General features: G+C 44.1%; 1 protein-coding gene across 3 annotated transcripts in view; it reads right to left on the bottom strand.

The window, feature by feature from the left end:
• LOC126334835 (sialin-like) overlaps positions 1-22,913 on the bottom strand; it is a 400,692-nt gene that overhangs the window by 203,139 nt on the left and 174,640 nt on the right. The window contains exon 1 of one of the 3 annotated variants that reach the window (XM_049997495.1): positions 19,200-19,361. The exons of the other annotated variants lie outside the window; for them this stretch is intronic. The gene's annotated coding sequence lies outside the window, so the exon portion shown is untranslated. Of the gene's footprint in view, positions 1-19,199; positions 19,362-22,913 lie in introns of those variants that run through there. 3 annotated transcript variants of the gene reach the window in all.

Below are 22,913 nucleotides of genomic sequence, written 5' to 3'. Positions count from 1 at the left end.
AGAAGTCCACTACAGAACTTTTCAAAGGAACCACTAAAGGATTTGCCGTGAGCGATTTCGGGAAACACTGAAAATATGGGTAGTCATACGGAGATTTAAATCCTTCATCTTCCAAATGCGTGTGCAGTACCTTAAGCATTGCGTCACTTCACTGGATGGTTAATTTTAGAGCTCTATGGATCTACATCTACATCTACGTGACTACCCTGCAATTCACATTTAAGTGCTTGGCAGAGGGTTCATCGAACCACAATCACACTATCTCTCTACCATTCCACTCCCGAACAGCGCGCGAGAAAAACGAACACCTAAACCTTTCTTTTCGATGTCTGATTTCTCTAACTTTATTTTGATGATCATTCCTACCAATGTAGGGCGGGCTCAACAAAATAGTTTTGCATTCGGAAGAGAAAGTTGGTGACTGAAATTTCGTAAACAGATCTCGCCGCGACGAAAAACGTCTTTGCTCTAATGACTTCCATCCCAACTCGCGTATCATATCTGCCACACTCTCGCCCCTATTACGTGATAATACAAAACGAGCTTCCCTTTTTTGCACCCTTTCGAAGTCCTCCGTCAATCCCACCTGGTAAGGATCCCACACCGCGCAGCAATATTCTAACAGAGGACGAACGAGTGTAGTGTTAGCTGTCTCTTTAGTGGACTTGTTGCATCTTCGAAGTGTCCTGCCAATGAAACTCAACCTTTGGCTCGCCTTCCCCACAATATTATCTATGTGGTCTTTCCAACTGAAGTTGTTCGTAATTTTAACGCCCTGGTACTTAGTTGAATTGACAGGCTTGAGAATTGTACTATTTATCGAGTAATCGAATTCCAACGGATTTCTTTTGGAACTCATGTGGATCACCTCACACTTTCCGTTATTTAGCGTCAACTTTCACCTGCCACACCATACAGCAATCTTTTCTAAATCGCTTTGCAACTGATACTGGTCTTCGGATGACCTTATTAGACGGTAAATTACAGCATTATCTGCGAACAACCTAAGAGAACTGCTCAGATTGGCACCCAGGTCATTCATATAGATCAGGAACATCAGAGGTCCCAGGACGCTTCCCTGGGGAACACCTGATATCACTTCAGTTTTACTCGATGACTTGCCATCTATTACTACGAACTGCGACCTTCCTGACAGGTAATCACGAATCGAGTCGCACAACTGAGACGGTACCCCATAGGCCCAGAGCTTGATTAGAAGTCGCTTGTGAGGAACGGTGTCAAAAGCTTTCCGGAAATCTAGAAATACGGGATCAACTTGAGATGCCTGTCGATAGCGGCCATTACTTCGTGCGAATAAAGAGCGAGCTGCGTTGCACAAGAACGATGTTTTCTGAAACCATGCTGATTACGTATCAATAGATCGTTCTCTTCGAGGTGATTCATAATGTTTGAATACAGTATATGCTCCAAAACCCTACTGCAAACCGACGTCTGATATAGGTCTGTAGTTCGATGGATTACTCCTACTACCCTTCTTAAACACTGGTGCGACCTGCGCAATTTTCCAATCTGTAGGTACAGATGTATCGGTGAGCGAGCGGTTGTATATGATTGATAAGTAGGGAGCTATTGTATCAGCGTAATCTGAAAGGAACCTAATCGGTATACAATCTGGACCTGAAGACTTGCCCGTATCAAGCGATTTGAGTTGCTTCGCAACCCCTAAGGTATCTACTTCTAAGAAACTCATGCAAGCAGCTGTTCGTGTTTCAAATCCTGGAATATTCCATTCGTCTTCCCTGGTGAAGCAATTTCGGAAAGCTGCGTTCAATAACTCCGCTGATGACAATAATGTTGTATACAGCTCCTGATTATCCGCTCATGAGAACAGTACAGCTCGTGCAAAATAACGTGGCCGCAGCGCAGAAACGCAACCTGGTCCTTGTCCTGAAGAGGCAGTCTGCCGAGCTGCGCTCTTCCAGTCTCCTCGTTGATATCTCTTTATCACAATGCCTGACAAAAAAGTTAAGTACCCAGAATACATATTCGGATGTCGACGCAACTTCGTATAAGAACACAACAATGGCGGGTACGTACACAACAGAGTTCCAGTTCACAAACGGCTACCAGACTACGTTAGTGTTGTTTGTGTTACCAGGACTGCTTCGATATACCAAGTACGTGAACAGCAGATGCTGAGTGGTTACTGTGGAGGACACGGAGATGCCGCATACTCGTAAGACACAGTATTATGAGCACTTGGCAGAGTTTCTGAACCACGGTACCACTCGCCATTCTTCACTTCATCAAACAGTTCCAGACGTTAAATCTCTGGTAAGTAACAGATTTAAAAAAGTCCTAGGACAGACCAGGATAGCCGACCGGAGTGGCCGAGCGATTCTAGGCGCTACAGTCTGGAGCCGCGCGACCGCTACGGTCGCAGGTTCGAATCCTGCCTCGGGCATGAATGTGTGTGATGTCCTTAGGTTAGTTAGGTTTAAGTAGTTCTAAGTTCTAGGGGACTGATGACCTCAGATCTTAAGTCCTATAGTGCTCAGAACCATTTGGACCAAGATGATCAGGTACGTGTGATTATACGCTACGCCATTAAATTTATTTCTTAAGTGGTAAACGAGGAAGTAAACATATGGTTAAACAGTGTGCTTTAGAGGGAAACAGGAACTGCTAGCTACTGCAATCACATCATAAACAGAATAAAGGAAGAGAGAGCAAACATAGCCACAAGTACTTCCGAGGCTTCACTACTTCCGATAATATTGACGGACATGCCATCAGGGGACTGACACACAATTTCCACGTGGCGCATGTTCTTTACTTCACATTATCAGTATCATAGTAGGCGACATTGTCTGCTATGCTGCATTTTAACAACTTTTTCGTTTTATAAGGTGCTTGTATTGACTGTTCTGTCGGTGTTTGGTAGAATATTTCATACATTATGAATGAAAACACACACACACACCATTGGTGTAATAATTCTACAATATTTGTTAATTATTTCATAAACGAGTTTTCGGCTGTTACGCCATCACTAGGTACACAAATAAGTATGCGGCGCAGTGAAATTTCATTGGATCATAGATCTTAAACTAGTGCATCTAACAGAGTATATAGATTTCCAGATATGATCAATTTTTTGTTCGATTTAGGAATGAAACAAAAGGGATTACTTCAGTGTAAATGCACTGTAAGATTATTCAACTAAGATAAAATGCGTAACACAATAACCTATGAACATAGTACAAATTACAACTGTTGTTCGTGAAAGAAGATAACTTTAACAATAAACTTCGGTGGCATGTTCCAAATGTGTGGAGGAACAAGATAATCTGTCTTTAATAGATCCCAAATTACAAACGTAAGATATACTAATGAGATTAAGCAGGTAAGTTAAGCAGCTGTGACATACAAATCCAGTTATAAGTGGCGATTAATGGAACTGTGTCTGCTCATTCAGCACAAAGCTTGGGTTGACGGAGTTATGTTCATTAATTTCCTTTATTTTAAGACAGTTCCTCTTCCTTCCCTTATGGATGTGATGCAATTCTTAATGTTTCACTTCCTAACTATGGCCTTCTTTAAGTAGGTGGTCTGCATAAATGGTTCAAATGGCTCTGAGCACTATGGGGCTTAACATCTGTGGTCATCAGTCGCCTAGAACTTAGAACTAATTAAACCTAACTAACCTAAGGACATCACACACATCCATGCCCGAAGCAGGATTCGAACCTGCGACCGTAGCAGTCGCGCGGTTCCGGACTGAGCGCCTAGAACCGCGAGACCACCGCGGCCGGCATGTGGTCTGTATAAGTACAGTCTTATTTTCTAAGTTTCCAGCTTCTGTGGTGTTCCTTCAAGCGGATGCAGATTGCCCTCCACTGACCTATATAGGATTTGCCACAATTACAAGTGATTTTATATATTCCACTCTTTTCCAAAGCTGGAGGGCTGTCTTTACCATCGGGCAAAATGTACCGACTTCATTTTTATGGATTACACATCGCGACCACTCCTAACAGCACAGCTCTTGGAACGAGAGAATATTCGGCGAATCGACTGACATGTCTATTCCCCCAACTTAAATCCAATGAGCACGTGTGGGATGCACTGGGCAGACGTATTGCAGCATCATTGACCATCCCGCAGTTGTCAACCGCACTGATGAAGGAATGGAACGCCTACTACGAGAACTCCCGTGGCCAGAATGGGAGTACGCTGCAGAGCAAGCACTACCATCCGTGGTGAGCCATGTCCCGTCTTTCGTAATGTCCAGAAAACCATCATAAATCACACTGACTTCAGTGTAATTACCGTCGTTGGACGAAAGTGTCATTTCTGTTCGTCTCATTGCGTATTTCTGTCTGTTACATTCTGTAGCCCAATGTAGCAGTCCTGCCTATGTGTGGTCCAAGTTTCACGGATTTATGTCACTAGGTAGTGACACGTCATGCGAAAGTTACTTTCGTCTTTACATTTTGCACACCAGTGCATGGTTCTGAAAAATTCGGAAGCTTCAGGTGTGGGACGGTATTGTAAGGAAATGTAAAACAGCTAGAAAGTATCTTCCAGAATGATCTTCCTTTCTAGAGCGCTGTTTGTACTGTTTAGAAACTTCTTGTACATTGAAATTGTGTATCGGGCTGGGACTTACACTGAGCTGACAAAAGTCATGGCATAGCGATATGCACACTTACAAATGGCGCTAGTACCGCGCACACGAAGTATAAAAAGGCAGTGCATTAACGGAGGTGTAATTTGTGATAAACGCGTTTCATGTGAAAAGGTTTCCGACGTAACTATGGTTCAAATGGCTCTGAGCACTTTGGGACTTAACTTCTGAGGTAATCAGTCCCCTAGAACTTAGAACTACCGAAACCTAACTAACCTAAGGACATCACACACATCCATGCCCGAGGCAGGATTCGAACCTGCAACCGTAGTGGTCGCGCGGTTCCAGACTGTAGCGCCTAGAACCGCTCGGCCACCCCGGCTGGCACGCAATTTTGGGCTCACGATGGGGATTGATAGACTTTGAAAGCGGAATGGTAGTTGGAGCTAGAGGCATGGGACATTGCCTTTCGGAAATCGTCAGGGAATTAAGCATTCCGAGGCCCACAGTGTCAAGAGTGTGCAAAGACTACCAAATTTCAGGCATTACACCTCACCACGGACAGCGCAGTGGCCGACGGCCTTCACTTAACGACAGAGAGCAGCGGCATTTGCGTTGTTGTCAGTGTTAGCAAACAAGCGACACGAATCCTGCCTCGGGCATGGATATGTGTGGTGTTCTTAGGTTAGTTATGTTTAAGTAGTTCTAAGTCTAGGGGACTGATGACCTCAGACCCATAGTGCTTAGAGCCATTTCAACAATTTGACAGGGCGACGAAATTTGGCGTTAATGGGTTAGAGCACCAGAAGACCTACGCGAGGGCTTATGCTAACAGCACGACATCGCCTCCAGAGCCTTTCCTGGGCTCCTGATCACATCGGTTGCACCATAGACGACTGGAAAACAGTGGTCTGGCCAGATGAGTAACGGTTTCAGTTGGTAAGAGTTGCAGTGTGTCGCAGACCTCACTAAGCCATGGACCCGTGTTGTCAACAAGGCACTGTACGAGTTGGTGGTGGCTCCATAATGGTGTGGGCTGTGTTTACGTGGAATGCACTGGGTACTCTTGTCCAGCTGAACCGATCGTTGACTGGAAATGGTTACGTTCAGCTACTTGAAGACCATTTGCAGCCATTCATGGACTTCATGTTCCCGAACATGTCAACGGACTACAACTGTTCGCGAATGATTTGAAGAACATTCTGGACAATTTGAGCGAATGATTTGGTAACCCAGATCGTCCCACATGAATCCCATCAAACATTTTTGGGACATAATCGAGAGGTCAGTTAACGAACAAAATCCTGCACTAGAAACTTGCGCAGTTATGGACGGTTATAGGGGCAGCATGATTCGGTATTTCTGCAGGGACTTCAACGACTTGTTGAGTCCATGCTACGCCGCTTTGCTAAACTATGCCGGGCAAAAGGAGATCCTCCACAAACATTAGGAGGGATCACATGACTTGTCAGCTCAGTGTGAGCCCAGAACGCTCCATGTTGCGGGCAGTACTCTTTCCCAGCGTATTGAGTACTCGATGACGCTTCGGGATTGCAGCCGGCCGTTGTTTTCTAACAAGCACGATGTTTTATATGGACAGCTGGGAGATATAATCAGGTGAGGCGTCGCAGACTAAAGGAAACTGATTTACTACCTGAACGTATCTGGCAGCTGACCATATACAATACCGTGCGTAGTAGGAAACAACGACCGCTGCACTCGCGAAACACCATCCATTCATATTCGTACCAAATACGATACACAGTCCGCCCTCATAACACCTCGATCCCTCTTTCCGGGAACCCGGTCGGACCAGCAGCTTTAATCGGCCACGAATTTCACAAGTACCTTTTCCCCAACACGATGACTAAGCCACGTGCGGACTACTGCTGTTGCCAGGGGGTGACTCCATGATGATCTCCGTCTTATAACAACAGGTAAACAGCGTCAAATCACGTGTGCAGATTACATACTGGTGAAAAAACTACAGTATTTTCCACGACACACACTCAGTAACCAGAACATAAATAGAGCAATTTTCGATCAACATCATTCAGAAGAACGCTCACATCGCCAGTGTTTACAACCTCTTCGAGTCGCAAACGCTTGTCGGGACTTGCTTTTAACATCAGAGAAGCAAAACAAAACTAAACTAAAATCTGTAAGTCTTTGTGTATCGTCAGGGCGGAAATTCAGCTTTTAGTTTTTCCGGAGCACATATTCTCTATTAAACGCAGCCTCGTATATTGTTACTCAATTTGTTAGACACTATACTGTTTTTTCTTTTCTTTTTACTACTCATTTTTCATGTCTTTCTTTTTTTAAACTGAAATGTTTGTCTTCGTGTAGTAGTTACAAAATATAAATTATAATGTACTTTTATGTCGTGTTACGAACTATGTTGAAAGCACGTACACCTATGATTTCAGTGTAAGGGGTCTGTTACAATATAAAAGGCTTTAACCCCGCTACGACAAGTAACTCAACAAACAATGAAATCCTCAGCCCAAAGGCATCACTGGACGCGGATATGGAGGGACATGTGGTCAGCACAACGCTCTTCCGGCCGTACGCTAGTTTACGAGGACGGAGCCGCTACTTCTCAATCAAGTAGCTCCTCAGTTTGCCTTACAAAGGCTGAGTGCACCCCGCTTGCCAACAGCGCTTGGCAGACCGGATGGTCATCCATTCAAGTCCTAGCCCACCCCAATGGCGCTTAACTTCATTGATCTGACGGGAACCGGTATTACCACTGCGACAAGGCACTTCAGCGAACGGGTGTAACACAGCGCAAGAACTCAGAGAAGATAGTGTTAAATGAACCATAAACTCGCTCGGCAACAGTGACGTAAGGTGACCGTAACCGACATTCCAATGCAGTTCCTCGAGCTCTCCAGTTCCGTGTCTCGCTGCGGTGGTGCCCCACCAGGAGCTGAAAGAGCTTTCCAGAATTTGCCCTGTCGTCTGGCCCCGACCGCTTTCCCTATCTCAACAGCACGCTAGAGCCGCCGCTACGATAACTACATCCGTCTTTCCACCGTTTGTAAATAATAGTCAGCCTGTTAGCAGTTATCTACCTGAGACCATAAACATTGTTTGCAGAACGTTATTTCGTTCGTTAGAGCACAATTTGTGCTCTCTGCACACTTTGACGTAAACTCATGTTCAGAAGAAACAACACCTTGAACGGCTACAGATAGCGCGTTCATATTCACATTGCAGAAGTGATTGGTATTTGAACCACGACAGGCCGCTGTTTCAATGTCCACATCGATATCGTGGCGCAATACGTATGACTGAATCATACCGTGAAATCAGTGAGTTTGAAGGAGGGCGCATTATTGGCATGAGAGAATGTTATGTATCCATCTGTGTAATTTTTACATGTGTGGGACGAAGCGTTTTGCAACGGGTGTGTGCAGAATGGTTCACGAAACGCCATACAACGCGACAGGATGGGTCAGGCATTAAAGGACGGATCTGCGTCCTCCTTGGCTCCGGCGCAACAGAGGATCACATCGCAGCGGTAACCGTTAGTCTCCGTCTATTACGGCATGGGATATGTGCGCGTTGTCCACTTCGCCGCCTACCTCTGACCAATGTGCAGAAACATGCTAGGCGGCAATGGTGTCACTGGGGACAGGAATGGCATCAGCGTATTCGAAAGAATCCAGGTTCTGACTGTTTGAAAATGATGGCCCAGTTCGGTTCGTCGCAAATGGCGGGAACGGCATCACAGCGCCATCTCAAATCGTTATGGTGTGGGGTGCTATTGGCCGGTCGGAGTGGCCGAGCTGTTCTAGGCGCTACAGTCTGGAACTGCGCGACCGCTACGGTAGCAGGTTCGAATCCTGCCTTGGGCATGGATGTGTGTGATGTCCTTAGGTTACTTAGATTTAAGTAGTTCTAAGTTCTAGGGGACTGATCTGATGACCTCAGAAGTTAAGTCCCATAGTGCTCAGAGCCATTTGAACCACTTTGGGGTGCTATTGGGTACAACTACAAATCACAACTGGTGTGCGTCCAGGGCATTGTGACCAGTTTGACCGACGTGAATGATACAACTGGGATCACTAAATCCTCAAGGACATTCATTGGTATCATTTTTATAGACAAATCAAAGAAACAAAATCATATCATAAAACCTGTAATAAATGGACTATCAGATCATGACATGCAGCTCCTTGTTTTAGTTGTAAATTCTAAGCAGATTATCAAGACTGCTAAATCTGTGTACAGGAGAGTATTCAATCAACCAAAAATTGAGTGTTTTAGAAAAGTGCTCAAAGATATGAACTGGAAAGATGTTTATAGTGCTCATGACAAGAATGAAAAATATAAAACATTCATGAACAATGTCAGTACCATGTTTGAAACCTGTTTTCCTCTAAAAGTTACTCAAATTAAACAGAAGTCTATAATAAAACCATGGATCACACAAGGAATAAAGATTTCCTGTAAGACAAAAAGGAAAATGTATCTGTCGACCATGAATAGCTCCAATGCTGATGATTTAGCTAAATACAAGGAATACTGTAAAATACTAAAAAATTTAATTCAGACATCTAAACAAATGCACTACTAGAAGAAGATAGCAATGTCAGGGAACAAAATAAAAACAATATCGGATGTAGTGAAAGAGGAGACTGATAGAACCAGAAAGGAACAGGAGCAAATAGCACTAAGGGTAGACGACACATTAGTAACCGATGGGCGCAGTGTGGCAAATCTATTTAACAAGTACTTTATATCTGTTACTGATAGAATGGGATTGTCAGGATCAGTAAATAATGCCCTTGAATACCTGAAACTAGCCTTTACAAATAGCTTCAGGTACATGAATATGTCACTCACTTCACCAAAAGAAATAACTTCCATAATAAAATCTTTAAAAACAAAGCATTCTAGTGGTTACGATGAAATATCAAATAAATTAATTAAGGCATGTTCTTGTGAGTTTAGTACAATTCTAAGTTACTTGTGTAACCAGTCAATTATAACTGGGACATTTCCTGACTGGCTGAATTATGCAGATGTTAAGCCTTTATTCAAGAAAGGGGATAAAGAGATGCCATCAAACTACAGACCGATTTCACTTTTGCCAGCGTTCTCAAAAATTTTAGAAAAAGTAATGAACAGGCAGCTTCTCAACCATCTGACCACAAATAACATATTATCAAGAACACAGTTTGGATTTCTAAAGGATTCTGATACCGAAAAGGCTATTTACACCTACAGTGAAAATGTACTTAATTCATTAAATAACAAGTTACAAGCAGCAGGTATTTTCTGTGATTTGTCAAAGGCATTCGATTGTGTAAACCACTACATCCTTTTAAATAAATTAGAATTCTATGGTGTCACGGGAAGTGCTCCAGAATGGTTCAAGTCATACCTTGCTAACAGGAAACAAAGGGTGTCAGTGCAAGGGACTAGTGAATTAAGTCATCAGTCATCATCAGAATGGGAAGAAATTACATTTGGTGTCCCACAAGGATCCATCTTAGGGCCATTGCTTTTTCTTATGTACATTAATGATCTCCATCAGTTACACTGCCAGAAGCAGAGTTTGTTTTGTTTGCACATGACAAGTATTGCAATAAATGGTATGTCGAGTGTAGCTCTAGAAATATCTGCTAATGATATTTTCATGGATATTAATAAATGGTTTAAAGCCAACTCACTGAAATTAAACTTCGAAAAGACTCACTATTTGCAATTCAGAACCTGTAAGAGGTTTCCACCCAGCATCTGCATAAAGTATGAAGAAGAGCAGATAGAAGAGGTTGGAAGTCTTAAATTCCTGGGATTACAACTTGATAATAAATTCAGTTGGGAGGAGCACACTACAGAACTGCAGAAACGCCTTAACAAATCTGTATTTGCAATTCGAGTGTTAGCACACATAGGCGACATAAAAGTGAAAAAGCTTGCATACTTTGCCTACTTTCATTCCATAATGTCATATGGTATAATATTTTGGGGTAATTCTTCAAGTCAAACAAAAGTTTTCAGAGTCCAAAAGCGTGCAATACGTATTATTTGTGGAGTAAACTCACGGACGTCTTGTAGAAACCTCTTCAAAGAACTGGGTATACTAACTACTGGCTCTCAGTATATTTACTCCTTAATGAAATTTGTCCTAAATAATATATCTCTCTTTCCAACAAACAGCGCAGTTCATACATACAATACCAGGAACAAAAATGATCTGCGCAAGGACTTAAAAGCACTTACTTTAGTTCAAAAAGGGGTCCACTACTGAGGAACACTCATCTTCAATAATTTGCCAGCAAACATAAAAAACTTAGTTACAAATAAAGATCAGTTTAAAAGGAGCCTGAAAGACTTACTAGTGGCCAACTCCTTCTACTGCACTGACGAATTTTTTAAAAGAAACAAATGATGTGTTGTATATATTCAAACTATTAGTATTGTTATTTCACCTTAAAAAAGTTGTGACATGTTCCAATCCACGAGGATCTGCTCAACACGGATCTATGGAACGAAAAACTAATCTAATCTAACCATACGATCCGTAACCACACCCTTTCTGCACAACACCCCAGACGCCATTTTTCAGCAAGACAATGCACGACCCCATGTTGCTGCACGAACTCGTGCCTTCCTGTAGTCGCCGGATGTCAGCCTTTTCCCCTGGACCGCCAAATCACCAGACTTGTCGACAATCGAAAATGTGTAGCGCTGTGACCCAACGCCAACCACCAAAGATGAACTTTGGAATCAGGTGAACGCAGCATGGACGCCATTCACGCTGTATACGCCTCGATGTCATCACGCATGGAACAAGTTATCAAAGACCATGGCGGACCGTATGCCTACTGGGCAACAGGACACATGCTGAACTGAGATGACTGAAATGCTGCAGAACATACTGATGTATCTGTACTGTGAATATGAACGTCCTATCTAGTCGTTCATGGCGATCCGCTTTTTTCTGAACATGAATGTATTTCAGTTTCTCGCACTCCTTCCGCCGTAAGCAAATGCACTACACCTCCTTGCTCTTCCTTTGGAGAATCCATTTCTGTTTTCAGCGCTAGTGAGTGGAGTCGAGGGTTGACGCGTGCACTTGCTCGCATCGTCGTCAGTGGGTGTGGGCCCGTGTCCCTCTAGTGGCGAGTTTGGACCCTCAGCTCTCTCATGGTGCCCACACCTTCTTCCTTACGCAATGGAATTACGATCCCTTTAGCGGTTTTCATTTTACAGTGTTAAGCTAGTTTCTTTTTGAAGGCCGGCCGCTGTGACCGAGCGGTATTAGGTGCTTCAGTGCGGGACCGCGCTGCTGCTACTGTCGCAGGTTCGAATGCTGCGTCAGGTATGGATGAGTGTGATGTCCTTAGGTTAGTAGGGTTTAAGTACACTCCTGGAAATGGAAAAAAGAACACATTGACACCGGTGTGTCAGACCCACCATACTTGCTCCGGACACTGCGAGAGGGCTGTACAAGCAATGATCACACGCACGGCACAGCGGACACACCAGGAACCGCGGTGTTGGCCGTCGAATGGCGCTAGCTGCGCAGCATTTGTGCACCGCCGCCGTCAGTGTCAGCCAGTTTGCCGTGGCATACGGAGCTCCATCGCAGTGTTTAACGCTGGTAGCATGCCGCGACAGCGTGGACGTGAACCGTATGTGCAGTTGACGGACTTTGAGCGAGGGCATATAGTGGGCATGCGGGAGGCCGGGTGGACGTACCGCCGAATTGCTCAACACGTGGGGCGTGAGGTCTCCACAGTACATCGATGTTGTCGCCAGTGGTCGGCGGAAGGTGCACGTGCCCGTCGACCTGGGACCGGACCGCAGCGACGCACGGATGCACGCCAAGACCGTAGGACCCTACGCAGTGCCGTAGGGGACCGCACCGCCACTTCCCAGCAAATTAGGGACACTGTTGCTCCTGGGGTATCGGCGAGGACCATTCGCAACCGTCTCCATGAAGCTGGGCTACGGTCCCGCACACCGTTAGGCCGTCTTCCGCTCACGCCCCAACATCGTGCAGCCCGCCTGCAGTGGTGTCGCGGCAGGCGTGAATGGAGGGACGAATGGAGACGTGTCGTCTTCAGCGATGAGAGTCGCTTCTGCCTTGGTGCCAATGATGGTCGTATGCGTGTTTGGCGCCGTGCAGGTGAGCGCCACAATCTGGGCTGCATACGACTGAGGCACACAGGGCCAACACCCGGCATCATGGTGTGGGGAGCGATCTCCTACACTGGCCGTACACCTCTGGTGATCGTCGAGGGGACACTGAATAGTGCACGGTACATCCAAACCGTCATCGAACCCATCGTTCTACCATTCCTAGACCGGCAAGGGAACTTGCTGTTCCAACAGGACAATGCACGTCCGCATGTATCCCGTGCCACCCAACGTGCTCTAGAAGGTGTAAGTCAACTACCCTGGCCAGCAAGATCTCCGGATCTGTCCCCCATTGAGCATGTTTGGGACTGGATGAAGCGTCGTCTCACGTGGTCTGCACGTCCAGCACGAACGCTGGTCCAAGTGAGGCGCCAGGTGGAAATGGCATGGAAAGCCGTTCCACAGGACTACATCCAGCATCTCTACGATCGTCTCCATGGGAGAATAGTAGCCTACATTGCTGCGAAAGGTGGATATACACTGTACTAGTGACGACATTGTGCATGCTCTGTTGTCTGTGTCTATGTGCCTGTGGTTCTGTCAGTGTGATCATGTGATGTATCTGACCCCAGGAATGTGTCAATAAAGTTTCCCCTTCCTGGGACAATGAATTCACGGTGTTCTTATTTCAATTTCCAGGAGTGTAGTTCAACGTCTAGGGGAGTGATGACATATGTTAAGTCCCATAGAGCTTAGAGACATTTGAATCACCTTCTTGAATACAGCAGGAAATTGAAGAAAGGCGCTCACCCAAAATCGATTTGGTGAAATAAAAGAATCGTTAATTAGTGACTGGATGAGGACACTATCGCATTAGTCATTAGAATTTCGATGCTGTCGGCAGATATTCAGGCCGTGGGTGGTTGGGCCTAGGTCTTAAGTCTACTTTGGCCACATCCTTAGTCATTTATATTTAAAATTGCGCGCTGTAGAAAAAGCAGTCAGTAGGCTGTCACGAGATGGTATCATTATTCGTACAACTTCCGTCTGGAAGAGACGGAGATGCAAAATTCGTGAAGTGTCCCACACCTACTCGTCACTATGCGGGTAAACAACACCATGAGTTCAAAGGAAAGCGCAAGTAGTTAATGACAGTCGCCTGTCATTCGTTTGAATCCAAAGGGTGTGAGGCACTTTCCTAAGTGTATCGTCTGACTGTCCACGACATTTTCCTTAATACAGTGTCACAAACAGGTATTTATGATAATGAAAATTTTACCCGCAGTCAGCACTCGAACCGGCTTCATTCGGAAAGCGAACGTTAACATCGTAGGCTAAGAGGCTTAGTTGTTCAAACCGCATGAAAACTGCTATGTGTAGGTAACAAACCAGCAGTACATCTCCACACCGACTAGCAATTAGAAGCAAGTTATTTGAAAATACACGAAGTTTATCGTTTCTAGTTCGTGTATGCACTACAAATCCTATTGTGGCATTGCTGACGGACATGTTACGCAAACGTTGGTATTTCCCAGATATGTAATCTCTAAAAAGAAAGAAAAAAAAAGCGACGGCACAACACGTTTACACTGATGGTGCATTTGCCTGTAAATGCAGACTTCACAAGTAGTACACGATCTTCGTTACAAACTCAGCTGTTGACAGGTAGGAGCTACGGATTCGAATATCAGGATATACTTTCTTTGGCCGAATATGTAATTTTTCACAAATGGTGTGGGTTTAAGAATTCTTTCTTCTAGCCGTCACGGAAGAACTCAACCGCAGGTTACAAAAGACAGGTACAGGCCCCGTCTTGACATGGCAACTTACAAATGTTCGCTTGCTCATAGTATAATGCGCAAAAAAACTCACCTGATAATACGACGAGCAGCTGTCTTTATCGTGAAAACGCCTAGTCCGGGTTAAGTAAAAATAAACGGGATTCAATTTTAAAATATATTGCAGCTATTTTTCAAGTGTATCTAGTTACTATATAAAATAATACAAATAAATGTAACGCCTTTCCCCGACAACAGTCGGCGAGTTTTCGAAATGTAAAAAGAACCGAAAATTCGCTGTAATAGACGTGAAAGAAGTTTCACGCAAAAGATCTCCTTAGATTACTTAAAAACTGACCGAGAGAGTGGCGTATTTCCGGTTTAGCGAATGTGCAGATGATACTAGTCCGTCGCCGGCTGTCGATAGCAATGCTTCCTCTACAGTAAAAGCGTTGCCGTTATCCACACAGAGATCGCTTTATCAGAAAACCGCTGCAAAGTACACAGAGTGGCAAATTATCGGAGAATGTTACTAAAAAGCTACGCTTTCGCAGTGATAAGAAGAAATCATGCATTAAAATTCACTTTAATCGGTCTCTTTTCTCCCCCACTCACTTCGGGCATATCGTTGGTTCATCTTCAGATGGCTGGACAAATGCCCCATAACCTAATCTGAACTCCATACAAGGTCACTTTGCAACACACATTCCCATATTCATATGATTCCATGGAACATTTGCGAACAGAATTCTCAAAGTATGACGATACTAAACACGTTTGGTAAAAAAACAAATGCACTTCAAAACCGAAAGAAGAACAACATAAGGCAATATAGATCATTGTTATTATACTGGCAGTACTGACTTTAATTAATTTAACTGTTTGTCTTTGGACAGGGAGAAATGCAATGGACAACATTATTGAGTAATGTATGTGGTGCTTCTAACTTCTTTTCCTTATTATAAGTATTTTTTTAATGTCTGCAACATTTATGACAGATGTGAAACAGGCATAACAGTGATTGATGGTTAGGAAACAGAAAAGAAAAGTGTTGATATACCGGCAGTACTGACTGTAATTAATTTAACTTTTTCCTTTGGACAGGCAGAAATATAATGAACGACATTGTTGAGTAATGCATATGGTGCCTCTAACGTCTTTTCTCTATTGTAAGTTTTTTTTAAGTGTCTGCTACATTTATGACCGATGTGAATTACGTGATTGATGGTTAGGAAACTGAAAATGAAAGTATTGAAGAATCGATAAAAAGCTTAGTGTCTTCTGTTACCACGAGATACGAACACCAATAGTGCAGAGGAAATCTGAGGCAGCGTATAGAAACGTGCCGATCGAGCTTAAGACTTGAGTTGTGATAGTTCAAGAAGACAAGATCTGTTACTGAATTAATCATCAACCTCTTCTGAAACGATGGGAGGAGTGAGGCAGTATTTTGTGCTATATCTCAAAACATATTTTAGAGACTCAGATAAACTACATAATGTGATAGGTCCCGTACGTCACATTTTCGAGAATATTTTACTTTTTGCTGAAGATGGAGTCGCTACAGCGTTTGATCTTGTAGTATTGGGTAATTCACGGGCAACTGAAATAAAAGATCGATGACATGCTGAATGTGTTGCGTAAGGTAAGATCGAAGGAAGTGTTCGTCTGGTTTTCTGTTGCTCATTAAATACGATTAGATACAAAACACCCTCACTTTCACGTGTCTCTCATACCACCGAAAAGAAATAAAGTCTGTAATTAATGGAATCCTTTTCGAACAAACTACAATACGAAAGGCATATCGCGTCTGGTGTTTAGTTTCATTTTTAAGATAAAAACATAGTGATTGTTGAACGAGTTGATAATTTTGTTTTATTTATACAGTTGAGTTTTTATTCTTAGGTAATAACTATGTTCAAGTGGGCGGATCTGAAATGTTACAAGTGTTTTGAGGGTAGAACCTTTTGGAAAACTACTAAGGTACGATCTGATGCAAAAACTAAGGTCAGTTGCTTGGTTGATTTTTTGGGGGTGGGGGGGGGGGGGCGGGGAGAGGGCACCAAACAGCGAGGTTATCGGGTTAGGGAAGGAAGCCGGCCGTACCGTTTGCAATGAACCAACCAGGCATTTGCCAGAAGCGATTTAGGGAAATCACGGTAAACCTATATCAGGATGGCGGGAAGCAGGTTTGAACCGTCGTCCTCTCGAAAGCTAGTCCAGTATGTTAACCACTGCAGCACCTCGCTCGGTGAGAAACTAAGGCAGTATAGTGGTAGAAATTACGAAAATGATTGCGAGCTGTCCTTAAATAATAATCGTGCATGTTAGATGAGGAAAGCGGAAAGTTAGTAAAGACGCAGCACCTCTCCTACACCTCACCACCGACGTATGTACTTCATTGCGAGGTACTGACGTCAAAGATTTCCAGTACATTTTCTTCAGCAGTGTAATATCATTTCTAGCGGTAACCTGTTGGCTAATGACGGTCTTGTAATACGGAAACAGGTTGATGAGAAACTAAGAAAAACAAAAGCTTTAGCACACGCACAATTTGTAGTTTTCTTTCAGAAATACTTTAGAATTGTTTATTTGTTAGACTGTATGTTATTAGGTCATTTCGGTGAATCTTGGGTGTAACTGAATGTATAAATTTCCTTATATTAATTTCTGTTGATGCCTGAATTAAATAAATTTCCTAAATTTTTGTTCGGGCACTTACCGAGAAAGGTGGTGCACTGCTAAGATAAATGACTCGCATACGGGAGGACAGCGGTTCAACTTCCCGTGAGAACATCAAGATTTTCGTTTTTCCGTGGTTTTCTAAGTTGTATAAGTGAATGCCGGGATGGTTCTATTGAGACGTACACGGTCGATTACCTTCTTCCATCTGATTGCTAATGAGCTCGTCGTGGAGTGGAAGCTAGTGGAAGCTAACCCTTGATCACTGTTTGTCCCTGTGTTTAGGCTCTTCTTGAAACAAAGAAAGCAGCATACTCTCTGCTCTGTGCAAACGATACCGGCCAATGGTATACTTCGTCAATGGAAATAGTCAAATTGGTTCAAATGGCTCTGAGCACTATGGGACTTAACATTTGATGTCATCAGTTCCATAGAACTTAGGACTACTTAAACCTAACGAACCTAAGGACATCACACACATCCATGCCCGAAGCAGGATTCGAACCTGCGACCGTAGCAGTCGCGAGATTCCAGATTGAAGCGGCTAGAACCGCTCGGCCACACCGGCCGGCGGAACTAGTCACCCTTCGAAAACTGCAGTTCTGCTTTCTATTTTCTTGTTGTTATGCTTGCAAGGAAAAGACGTTACAAAAATTTCGCATCCCACCAAAAGAAAATAGAAAATATTTAAAAAATAACCAAATAAATTTTCAAAACATATTTCAGCAGCATTTTTCAAATGGTTTTTCACTGTCTGGAAAACTGTGGAAGTGTAATAGTTATTGTATTAGTGCAATCTTTGTAATTCCTTTATACGCATTTAAGTATGCCTGTTACAACAATATGAGTCGAAGGTGTTAAAGTGTATAACATTATAGCCGATTTTAAAATTTTTGCGAAAGGGTGGGCCCGGAAAACTACTGTTTACGAATTTCAGATTTGAGACATCAATACCAAGTCTATAATGGGGTCTCCAGCCCACAGAGCAATGGAAACAGTAGTTAAGTCACCGTGTGTGGGTGTTGGACGAACAGGTGCCTGGCTTTCTTGAATCACAAGAGGTGGACGCTGGGGTGATCCTTTTTCGTAATTAACAGGGCGTTCAATCCCTATCACCTATTACTTCTCACCTTGAACTGAAACTGCTATCACACGTCTACATTTTTGTAAGTGATGGACATTGAATAAAACTGTTATTACTTTCCATTCTCCAGGCAATAAAGTAACGAAACGTACTGAGGCCTATATAGGACGTCGATTTGCAGCCTTTGCATCAGTTTCTAAGCGGGACTCAGCAGCACAAGAAGCGTTCTCCTGGAGATGGCAAACAGCTGGATCGCCGAAATGTTGAATCGAGTTGATCTTAGTTCCCGCAGCAAACCCGAAGAGACTTTCAAGACTTATTACGCTGCAGTCGTGGGCTGTGCGGCTGGTCCCGGCGGAGGTTCGAGTCCTCCCTCGGGCATAAGTGCGTGTGTTTCTCCTTAGGATAATTTAGGTTAAGTAGTGTGTAAGCTTAGGGACTGGTGACCTCAGCAGTTAAGTCCCATAAGATTTCACACACCTTTGAACATTTTTGAAATTATTACGCGCGGAAAGCCTACGGAGTCACATAACGTAACGAAACGTTTATCTGTTCCAAAAAAAGGTACTGAAATAGTTTTTAGCGTAAACGAATATTGAAATCAAGATGTACTACTGTTGTAGCTGGACAGAAAAGAGCTGCGGAAAAAAAGGAACAGAAATAGTTTTCAGCGTAAACGAATATTGAAAATAACTTTTTAACCTGCGGATAAATATATAAACGTACAATGAATAACGGAACGTTTCGGCATTCAGACATTGGCAAAGCGTAACTTCGCCAATGGAAGGCCAGAGTCGTAGAAGTAAGGTACCATACGCTTTCAGGTCTCTGTCAGCCCTGACCGTGACAGAGAGCAAGTTTCATGTGGCTAACGGTATAAATCCCGACACTGATCAGTACGCACCGACGTGCGAGCGCTCCCTGGTAGGTAGCAACTGTTGCGCCGCCGCGACGCAGCGGTTACCTGAGGCGGAGGCGGAGGCGGCGGCGAGGGGCAAGCGGCTGTAGAGCACAGTGGCGCGGCAGGCGGCTGGCGCGAGTACAGTCCGCTCGGCAGCGAGTGTGTGGCCGCACTGAGCGGCGCCGGCTGCTGGTCAGTGCCGGAGGTTACGCAGGCACGCGACTGCGGCGGCACACGTGAGCGCGGACTCGGCCCCCACTCGCGTTATCGCGGGGCAGCCCGCGGACTCAGCTCGCCGCGCCGTGACTCAGCCTCCGCAGGGCGCACCACGGCCGCCGCCAGCACGTGGCTCAACGCATTACTGCCACCCCTGGGTTGTTACGCAATCACACATTCTTTCCCTTCGCTTCTACGCACGTCAGAAGTCTAAATGTTCGCGTATTATAAACATCCACGGATGCATACAGGGTGTCCCAGCTATCTTGTCCACCCAAAATATCTCTAGAACAATAAGCTATTGGAAAACGACTTTCACCGGTAACAATGTAGGGCTGGGGCTCATGAATCTACATATTTGGAAACATTCTAAAAGGAAAGCATATGTGTTTTTTTTTTTTAAATGAACCTCCTATATTTTTTCTTCGGCAATCCATAGCATGACAAAGCACATACACAATGGCGTTGATTGCATCGCAATATTCCCATTACATCCCGAGATATTGAGACGCGAAGTTGACGCTTGAAACACCCGACATGCGCTGCTAGCGCACGTCCTGAGGTTCAGGCGTGAACCCCATGCTGCCCGTAATCGCGATGTGATTGACATTTGTAACCACACCTCCATACTTATCAATTGGTTAAACATGTTTACATTCATCTTCTATGTCCTACCTGAACTTCCCAAATCAAAACATTTTTACCTAAACAACGGTAAAACTTTTAGTCCACTTGCTCGTTTCACTAAAACCATCAATATGAATTTTACTATTACCAGTGAATGATTAACTGTCACTTGCGCCAGATCTACAGTAAAGTTTTAACGTTGAACGGCATTACCTTTTTAGTAACGGATTAACGATAAGCGAAGTTAACTTTGTGACTAACGTTGCGGTTACAGAACCGCATCACCCCTAGCCTATGGGATAAATACCTGCTGGAATGTACGATGTTAATGCAGGATGGCAGCAGACCGTATTATTCGTTTCGGACCTCTTGATAAGTATGGAAGTGTGACTACGCATGTCAATCACGTCGCGATTACGGGCAGCATGGGGTTCACGCCTGTGCCTCAGGGCGTGCGCTAGCAGCGCATGTCAGGTGTTTCAAGCGTCAACTTCGCGTCTCAATATCTCGGGATGTAATGGGAATATTGCTATGCAATCAACGCCATTGTGTATGTGCTTTGTCATGCTATGGATTGCTGAAGAAAAAATATAGGAGGCCCATTAAAAAAATAGTTTGTGTTAAAAAACACCTATGCTTTCGTTATAGAATGTTTCCAAATATGTACATTCATGGGCCCAAGCCCTACATTGTTACCGGTGAAAGTCGTTTTCCAATAGCTGTTATTGTTCCAGAGATATTTTGGGTGGACAAGATAGCTGGGACACCCTGTATACTCCTCCTAAACCACTGGATCGATTTCGATCAAACTTGGTAAACATTTCACTTATCGTCTTCAAAGAATTGCTGTGGGCGTAAGAACTACCTTCCTATCAAAGGGGTCGGGGTGGATAGTGGATAAGCAGTGTAGTCCACGATGCGCGAATACCCATACTTCATTCAGTATTTGAGAATGAGAGCACTTTGCAACTTGCAACAAACTTTAGTCATGACTTCAGCCGCGCGGGATTAGCCGACCGGTCTGGGGCGCTGCTGTCATGGACTGTGCGGCTGATGAGAGAGCAAATGTTTCTTTCTTACTACATTCCTGCTGTTAGTGCAGTAAAACTGCTGCATGAAGCATGACATTTTAATTTATTATTTCTTTACTACTAATTGTATTCGCGACACTGAATATACAATAAAATTTCTGTGACTGTAAGACTCATAATTCAGGAGATATGACTTCATAAACATTCTGCTCTGTGAAAACTAAACTCCATGGTGAAGTTCGCTACAGAGAGAGGTGAAATACGGCTACAAGTAAGTTAAATGTATTTGAAATATATTTTACACGTACGCACGCAGGCAAAGCCACGGCTAAAAAGCTGATCCTAAGCCCCTGGCATTATTTTCCAAATTTGGTACACATGCTAGTCACGATCTGGAAAAAAAAACACTTTGGTAGTAAGAAGTACCTGTCCACTATTGGGGTGAGCATGTTAATGTGCAGAGAGAAGAGGGAGGAGGAGGTGGAAGACAGAGGGGGGGGGGGGGAGGATAGGAGATGGACACTTTAGGGAAGAGAAGGAGATAGACAGGCAGGGGTGGGAGAAATAGGCAGGGAGAGGAGGGTATGTGAACAGAGAGGGGGGAGGCAAAATGTACTGAGAAAGGGAAGAGCAGGAGATGAACAGGGAGAGGGGGGAGAAGACTGACAGACGGAGACGGAGACAGAGACAGGGAAAGGATGAGATGGAATTACAGCAGGGCTGGGGGGGGGGGGGGGGAAGAGAAGATAGAATTAGAGGTGGGGGGAGAATGAGAAAGTGGATAGAGGGGGAGGTGCAGATGGAAAGAAAGAGGGGGAGGTGCAGATGGAAAGAAAGAGGAGGAGGTGCAGATGGAAAGAAAGAGGGGGAGGTGCAGATGGAAAGAGGGGGAGGTGCAGATGGAAAGAGGGGGAGGTGCAGATGGAAAGAGGGGGAGGTGCAGATGGATAAAGAGAGCAGTAGCTTGAGATGTATAGAGGCAGAGGAACAGATGGACAGAAAGAGGGGGCAAGTAGATGGACATTTGTCGGGGTGTGGGTGGAGGACATAAAAAAGAAGTGGAGGAGATGGACGAGAGGGCCTAAACGAAGAGATTGGCAGAGAGAGGGTGAAGGACGACATGACTAATCGAAGACTGCAGTAAATACATACCTGGGCAATGTCGGGTACTCAGCTACTATTCCATATTTATTTGGTGGCAGCACAATGGTGGCACAGTCCGTCGAATGCACGTTCTTTAAGTGCATGAAGCAAGGTTTCGCGAGAACGTCTTTCTACCAAGGCTACTCATTTAAGTTCCCACAGTATTTCTGTTACACTTTCAAATGGGCTAAACCAATTTGTTATGATCCTAGTAGCGAACCTTTGGATTCGTTGGAGGTCTATCGTCACGCCTGCCTGATAAGGACTCCTCAAACTGGAACAATACTCTAGAACTTTCGCACTAGCGTGTTGTATGCTATTTCCTTGAAATGTGCATCGTATTTTTTTCAGAATGCAACAGCTATGTCTTCCATTCACTTTCAATAATTCGACCTCAAATAGTCACCATCACGACCTCTACGAGAAAAAAGTGCTTTGGATTATAAATATGAGAATACCTCTTGAGATGTAGAGTGTACTTTATATCCCAATCGTGATAAAAAAAAAAAAGACTGTCACCTGAGGGGAAGACTTAATGTAGGCCATATATATACCTTCAGGTCTGATAATTATACAAATATAACCTTTGACTACAGACATCTCAAAATACAGGCTACTGTAAACAATTCATTCGTTTCCAAAGCTCCATATTTACCGAAGTATTATATGTTACAAGCATGACTGATGCATGCACAGAACCATAAACTTACCAAGTTGTCATTTTACATTCTACAAATGTTCTACGAGTGCTCCCCTGGTC

Source organism: Schistocerca gregaria, chromosome 2 (assembly GCF_023897955.1).
Source record: "Schistocerca gregaria isolate iqSchGreg1 chromosome 2, iqSchGreg1.2, whole genome shotgun sequence".
Taxonomy (NCBI): Eukaryota; Metazoa; Arthropoda; class Insecta; order Orthoptera; family Acrididae; genus Schistocerca; species Schistocerca gregaria.
Note: the sequence above shows the minus strand (reverse complement) of the source record. Positions and strands in the feature narration are given on the sequence as shown.